The 8433-nt window shown below is 35.5% G+C and overlaps 1 long non-coding RNA gene across 1 annotated transcript; it reads left to right on the top strand.

The window, feature by feature from the left end:
• Positions 1–1609: 1609 nt before the first annotated feature.
• On the top strand, positions 1610–3993 carry LOC121323970. The gene is made up of 3 exons (XR_005951201.1): positions 1610–1801; positions 2577–2692; positions 3307–3993. It is a non-coding gene; the product is annotated as an uncharacterized LOC121323970 (long non-coding RNA).
• The last annotated feature ends 4440 nt before the right edge of the window (positions 3994–8433 follow it).

The raw sequence follows: 8433 nt of genomic DNA, 5'->3' as shown, positions 1-8433 counted from the left end.
GCTGCTGTACAACCTGACCTTGACAGTCCACTGTGTAAGGATATCAAGCTTTTTCCTTGACAGTGACATTAGAATAAGTGCAATAGTGCATCTTAAGCAGTTAAATGGACAGCAATTAAATAAATAAAATAAAAATAATATTATAAAGCAACCAGTGACATGCAATTAGCCCACAGTTCACACAAAACAGTACTGCATACACAATTGAGAATACACACACACACACACACACAATTTTACAGTACTTTTGTGTATAGCTTTATACTTCATGCAGTTTCTTTATGTTACAGCTGTGATTATATGGAATCATGTATACATTATAATTGTAGTTTAAAAAAATCACACCCACACACAAACATCTCTACCACCAAAGTCGAGATATTGCTGAGATGCGGGGAGCGTCATTATCGCCTAGCAACTCTCTTAGCAACAGGTAACATCTGCCGCTGCCTGGACCAATCGGCTACCAGAACAGCTGTGTTATTGCTTATTGCACATATAAGGATATTTTAAGATCTAGATTATTGAAACCTATATTGAAACTGGGTGTAAAAAAAAAACACAACAAACTTACATATAGACAAGGGTTTGGATATCTAACAGAAGCGAAGGACCAATGGCACAGTAACCTGCCTATTATATTCTGAAGATCACCCTGCATTTTTTTATTCTGTGAATTGCGTTTTTAAGAAACGAAGAGATAGTTCTAAATTACAACAACTCGTCGTGTTTTCTATAAGGTATTTATTATTTTTATTTTACTCTCCTCCACTAATTCATGTTATAAAATACCATATTAAACATGCATGGACGATATAGACTATTGCATTGTTATAGTGGGAGCATCAACTAAAAGAAGGAGAGATAATACTATTAGTTTAGCTATGTTATACAAGGAAGAATAGTAATCTGTATTGGATATGCTAGCAGAAACTTTTGATTTAAATATACAACTCTGCAAAACAGAAAACAGTAATTTTCTAAATCAGTTCAATTAAAACTCGGCAGCTTACTTTGTGAGAAACAGTTTCATTTGGTGCGTCTTAACTTGCATGTATGTAAATCCTTATAGAAGATGTGTTTCAGTTCCATTCAAGTTACTGCGCTATCTTAGGTACAGGTTACAAAAAGTCGCCTAAACATACAGCCTGGTGTAAATGCACTAGCCTGATAGAACATGGGCGTGTTAGGGATCGTGCTTACTAGAACACCTAGAATATTTGAAGGAGTTTGTTTTAAACAGCATATTTTAACGCACACAATTAGAGACAGAAGAGTTAATATTATTGCCGATGTTAATTGTGCTAGCTGTTGTGTGACACATTTTCAATTATGGCTCCTTAAAACGTAGTAGTTTTAAGAGCGGATTATAAAGATGTGACATCCCTGTGTTTATATTTCATTCCAGATTACATTTGCTAAATTATTAATCTGGCGGGAATGGTAATTACGATTTTTAAACATCAGACGAACAGAATAACGTGCAGCGTGTGCCAATAATATGCAATAGGCCAGACAAACCGACCTTGATACAGAAGATTCTAATACCATCTCATATGCAATGGATATTCTTAGTTTAGCAAATTGTTCTAAAACTATATGTGCTTACAGTAATCGTTATGATTTTAGTAATTACATAATAGTGTGTGGTACAGGGACGTAACGCTGTTTCCTTTTGCAATGTACAGCCATACAGAAAAGCGACTGTGTAATAAAGAGATGCTTGCTGTTGAAAAAAGGCTCTCTGAAACGAGAGATCCATTTAGAACAGCAGTTTGACGCCTGACTACAGCAACGTAGGGTAATTATTATTATTATTATTATTATTATATTATTATTATTATTATTATTATTATTATTAAGAATAATAAGAATAAGAAGAATATTTAGGTTTTATTGTAATTTATTTTTTGTAGATTATCATATGTAGTTTTTAACTTTCTATCATTTTTTATTTTATTTTATTTTAAATAGTTGGAATACAGTTTAGAGGGGAAGGTTTGTATTAATAAATCTGGAGCTATTATTTTTAATACCAGTAAGGTCTGATGTTCATAAATCTGTTGTAAATTGTTTATGAAGAAGTTAAGAACAGGGTTTGCTAGTTTTATGCATTTAAAATATGTTACTTGAATTAAATTAAAGCGTATGGTGTAGCCTTCTCTGTACTTTATAATTGATATTGCACAGCCCTAATTGTGATGTATTCCTACCCTGGTGAGCTCAGCCCACAGTTTGTAGAAGTTTTGAAATTTGCAGCGTCCTCCTGAATTTATTCTAAATTCTTGCTCTTATTGGTTAAATGATTGATTTGTTGTAAATAAATTAATGATCCTTATCTGACTGATTGATTCCCAATTAGGACCCATCTTTAACAGAGCAATTTTTTGTGGTCCCTAACTACTGTGTCACCAAATAAACTACCCATCAGTATTCAGTGTTTCTTTCTATTGAGGCATGTACAACCTGCCTTGATTATAATGAACAATGATGCAAGCTGTTATTTTTTTAAAACTATAACCAAGCCGTTTAGTTTTTTTGTCCATTACATTAAAAAAGAAACTGTTTTTTTACAGCCTATTCACTCTGAGAAAGACCAAATACATCAACAACGTCGAAAGTTGCGTACTTTAAGAGAAAATATGCAGAAGAAGAGGATTTACATAAAGATTACCATGGGTATTTTCAGAAAGTAAGAACTTTTCTTTGGGATGGATTTTGGTGTTCATGAAACTTGCTGGATTGGCAGGAGAAGAGCCCTCGCTCTGTATCTGAACAGGAGGGATAGCACAAGCCGTGGAAATCTACATTGCCTTGTGAACATGTCCCAAGCCTGCTCTGTGAGGACCCCACCTGAAGGGGAAAGTAGTTCATAGTTCTGTCTCCAAGCCTATTCGATCTACGGCTTCTTTGCATGAAAGGCTACTGTCCCTTACAAAGAAACAGAGCATTCGTAATTCCTGTAGCTGTCCAGAATTTTTGGTTAGAGCCATACATATTTTACTAACAGAAAAAAGAAAGACTGTATCTTAAAATAAGTTAAATTTACCCAAAACAAAATGATCTGACTTGCTATGCTGTTTTCGGATATTCTTTTTCATACGGGTGGTGCACCCATTTTGAAATGACCAAACTCAGTTAACATGGATTTCAAATCCAGGTCTCCAGAAGTTAAAGGCTAGTGCCCACTGTGCCACCCCTGGCCTCATGCCACAAGTGTTATATACATATATTATATTGCAAAATATACTGCTTCTGCATTCCAAGGCTTGAAATCGTTAATGTTTCATGTTGCTTTCTTTTCAGCAGTTGATATTGCCAGAGGACCGGACATGCATTTTGAGGCTGTCTCTGGAGAAACTGAAGTTCCTTGAGGATCCTGAAGCCTATCTGCGTAGGTCTGTCTTGATTAACAATTTGTTAAGAAAGATCCACCACGAGGCTGAGAAAGAGGACTTTGAGTACTTTGGAAAAAATACCCCAGAACCAAGGAAGCGACTGAAACTCATGGTTGCAGGCTGCTGCTCTCAGTCCTTCTGCTACAACAATCTGCAGTCTTATCATGTTGTGCCTTATGGGTCAGACAACACCATGTATGGATTGGGCTTTCCCAGCAGTCAACGAGGCCAAACTTCTCAACTACTGGTATATAAAATAGACGATAAGGGATGATAACTTTTTGACTAGCTCTTTGAAACAAGCACAGTGTTTTATCAACAGCGTAACAGAGACAGAGGTAATATTGAAATGCTTTCAGTGAATGGAAGACCCCTGCCATGCCTTAAAAACATGATTGAGAAGCATGGGTGTCAAAAGTATATCATAGCATTTGGAAGCACAGTAAAAGTGGTTAATACATTGTATTGTGATGTTCTGCTTTTTATGTCAGAGTGTGGCAATATACAACAAGGATCTAAGCAGCTGAGCAAAAAATATTATGATACGCAGTTTACAGGTGAGGGCATATGCAAATTCAGTGGCAGCAGTTGAAAATTTCAGGGACCTTTGTGATATATATATATATATATATATATATATATATATATATATATATATATAGAGAGAGAGAGAGAGAGAGAGAGAGAGAGAGAGAGAGAGAGAGAGAGAGAGAGAGAGAGAGAGAGAGAGAGTTTTTTTTATATACTTTAAGCTTTTGTTTATTCTTTGAGAGCATTAATGTTCCCAAAAGCATATTGTAGGATTGTAGCTTTATGATAATTAGTGAATACTATACTTTAATATGGAAACTTTTAAACTATACAATTTAGAAGACTATAGTTTGTGACTGCTAGCTGATGTAATACATGACTACTAAATGTTCTGTTTTGGCATCCATAAATATCTTATTATTGACTTGCCAAACTATCGCAGCCAAAAAATATTAGATCGCTATCAATAATCACCAAACCTTTCACCATGTATTATTTTCTAACAAGCTGTTTTCCTCATCATATCAATAACACAGGTGTTTGAAATATTATAAGATATTCACCTCAAGTTTTTAACCACACCTTCAAGTAAAACATTATGCATTGCATTTATCCCTTGCTGCTTTTGTATTGGGTACACAATAGAGATACTGTATTATTGTATTTATATTTGGCTTTCTCTGACATTCCAGAGAACTTGAGGGTTTGTTCAATTGATCCAAACTGCGCCTTGTTTAGAGAAATAGTAAGAAAGGGACCTTTGTGAACATGAAGGTTATGAAAATCGAACATTTCCATGTGTGTGTCTGAGCCTCTTATAAAAAAAGATGTAACCCACCATCCCTATTGATACAATTTAACAAAGTGGTTACTACCAGTAGAAAAATTACTACTGCCAGTGAGAAGCCCCCAAAAGACTGCTGCCATCAATTTAACATCAGGGCTGAAGAAAGAGAAGTACTTCTATTCTACTGACTGTATGTTTAGAGGAAGTGTAATGGGGGGTTATATTAAGAATTTGTTTTGTGCAGCTACTGGCAGCAGCGGAATCAGCTGCACTAGTGTCAATAAAATCTAACTGGTTTGTAACATCTGAAAAGTAGCTAAACTGATTTGTTTTTCTTTACCGCGGAACAGTGGGTTAATGTACTAGTCTGAGGGCCTGACTCAACAGATTCTCCTACTGCAGGGACATCACTGCTAAGTTTTACCCCTGTGTATATGGCACACTCGTATGAATGCATAGCACGTACAAGCACACACTTACTGTGAATAGTGTGGCTGGACTGTGTTTATATGCATACGGTATCTGGTACGTAATACTGTTTCCGAAAGATATGTTTGTGTAAATATACAGCAGACATATATATATATAGCAAAATGCAAAATGCTATTGGTGGAATAAATGGGAAATGCAAAATTTATTTTAATGCTGAATTAGATTATTTTGTTCTGCATTGCCATCCATTATAGTTCAGTATTTGGAATACTATGCCTTACTGTGATGTTTATATAGTACTGTATCTACATATCCAATCATAAGAGTCAGTGCTTTTAAAACTGAGGTTATTACTTTTAAGAACCATATGGTGCAATATTTAACTATAGCACATCTGCTAAGGTTTTGCTGCCTTTTTAAAGTGTTTTTTTTGTAATCGCTGCCTATGATTTAATAACGTGCATGTACCATGTGTGTTTCTATAGAGTTAAGAGCGCAAACGTGGGTGGGTAAAGTGGGAGACTAATTAAATAGAAAATAAATGATCCCTTGTAAATGTAAAGGTCATTCCCCATCAATTGTATTTCTGTTGAAGTCTCAGCACTCTCTGGTACAAGTTAATTATGTATTTTATTAATAGTAAGATAGTGTTAGCTTGAAGTGAGTTTTACAGCCTGTGCCAAATATGTGACAAAAAAAAAAAAATATTGTAGTTAAGTATTGCATTTATTTAAAAATGTATAGAGCTTATCTGCTATCATTACTGCCAAATAAATATGGTTTTAAATGTATAGAACATGAAAGAAAAAACAACAATATATAAATAAAAGTATCTGTGATATATTTTAATATATTGATAAACATGTAAGGTTATCTATTTTCAGATATTAATAGAGGAAGCTGATTTTCAACATGGAACAGTTAACTTACTGAAAACCCTCTTATTTTCCAAGTTCACAAATTATGTATTTTAATTTTTTTTTTTTTTTTTTTTTTTAATGCTATGTATTTGGCAAAGTATTTGTTATTTTTGCTCATGTCAAATAAATGTTTTCAAAAGTTTTCTCCTGGCTTCTCTTGCTGTGTAACACCATTACGCAAAACGCACAACACTGCCATCGTGTGGCTAAACGAGGAACTTTATAAAATACTGAATCTTCAACAGACGTCATTATGCAATGCGTCTTTGACAAGTGGTTGTAAAAGCGATAAAGCAACATCTCGTCATGTTGTAAATGTTACACTAAAAATGTGCCTGCACCGTACTTAACCAGAAAGCATATTGTTACATTCAAAATATATGAAGAGGAGACTTTTGAATTATTTGAGGTATTTAGAGTTTATATAACACAGTGATCTAATAAACAATATCAACTCTCCAAACTGTATAAGCTGAAACCAGCATACAGGAACTGATTTTACACTTGTCCCAGCCTGACTCGAGGTTATGTTTGCCGGTCTTTGGGCATCTGTTGAAGAATCTGCTGCACTTTTTCAATTGCCCTGAGGCTGAAACGTGACACTGTTTGGTCACACAGAACAACAGGTAGCATAGCAAACCGGCCTTGGAGAATCGAACAACCCCCTAACATGCCTGGGGCGTGATGATGTCAGGACAGGACTGCAGCAGGTTCTTCAACAGATGCTACCGGCATATGCAACCTTGAGTGAAGGGGAACATAAAGATATAAATGCTATAACCAGTGTTATAGCTGCACAGCGACGTAGTGAACAGTTACTAACCCTTGTATAGCCTCTGAAGGAGTCACTCTGCCCACAGCAGCACCGAGGGATACCTGCCTATACTGTCACAGGGACATGCAGGGTCATGCATACCTATAAGTGTACTGCTTATGACCGGATCAACACATCTTTGATTTAAGCAGTTAGCAGGGTTGAAATATGTTGTTACCAGATTAAAACAAACGGAAATGTATTAAAATGAAAGCATTGATTGATGTCTCCGTCACTTCGGAATGACAGAACCAGTGCGACAACAGCAGCGTGTTCGTCAGTTTGTTTCTCTGACTAGCTGGCCAGTGATCCCAATGATTACACGCTCTGTTTGGCAGTGATGGCCTATAAATTATGTTTTTTTTTTTTTTTTTGGTTTTGTTTTCCTAGGCGCCGCTCTTATGTAAATATAAAACAGTAGCCCTTATAAACGTGAAGCAATACATTGAGTGATTAATCTCGATCACTAGTCGATAAAAAATACTTTACTGCATAACAACTCTCTCCTAGCAACAGAGGCACGAGCTGTCTCTATAGACTTTACAATGTGTGCTTAGTTAGTGAAGCACAAATATCATTAACCATAATCATTGAGAGACCACATATGAAGATTATTATTATTTTCTTGCATTTAAAGGACAGATGTCTCATGTCTGTTTACAGAGATTAAGAAAGACATTGTATGTACTTTCTCTATTGTATTAAGCACACCAAGGAAAACTATTTTATTGAGTAAAAATGTGTTAGAGATTTAGATGAAGTTGGTAGGAAATTAAACACAGAGATCCATTTTGAAACCAACTTCTTCGCGATACAGAGAAATCGCTACCTGCAGGACAATTGAAACCAAGTTAAGTTTAGAGAATTAGAAAAACGCCCTGGAGATGGGCGGGAAAAGGATATTATCCTTAGCCCTCCGAACAGAGATATATAAACAAAATGAAATGTGTCTATATTCCCTCTCTTTTCAAATATATTTTTTCTTTCCACGTTTTTCTTCCCCAGCTCCTGTCATTTCCAAAGTGAATAAGTGGCCTGAATGATTTTCCAAGCTCAATGAGATAAACTGCATAAATCAATTGCGAGAGGTTTTAAAAGCATGACATCCTTCGCTGAGCTTGAAACACAATGATACAATAGTTATTTTAGTTTTTACACGTACCAACTATTAAATTGGATTTGCTTATTTGAAGATGATAAGGCAGGGAAGTGTTTTACATCTAAAAGAGCAGCACGTTATTATGTGTTTTTTTGCGATTTTTAAGTGTCTGTGACAACATGGCGGTGGGCATGTTAGAAGGAGAATTCATTTAAAACTGTGCAGCAATATCTACAAACTGAGCATAGCTGAGAGCTCTGCTCTAACCAAGTATGGGTTTACTAACTTGGTACCACTCCGGCTTTAAAAAAAAAGAGGTATTAGTGACTTTTGAACGCCCTCTCCATTTACACAGACGCCTTTATTATTTGTTCAGTTATTTAGCTGGAGATTTCACATCAACCGCAATTGGCCTGCTCTACAAATACTACTAATAAAACGTAGATCATTTC

Source organism: Polyodon spathula, chromosome 12, assembly GCF_017654505.1.
Source record: "Polyodon spathula isolate WHYD16114869_AA chromosome 12, ASM1765450v1, whole genome shotgun sequence".
In the NCBI taxonomy this organism is placed as follows: domain Eukaryota; kingdom Metazoa; phylum Chordata; class Actinopteri; order Acipenseriformes; family Polyodontidae; genus Polyodon; species Polyodon spathula.
The sequence above is the reverse complement of the archived record's forward strand: the minus strand, read 5'-3'. Positions and strand labels throughout refer to the sequence as shown.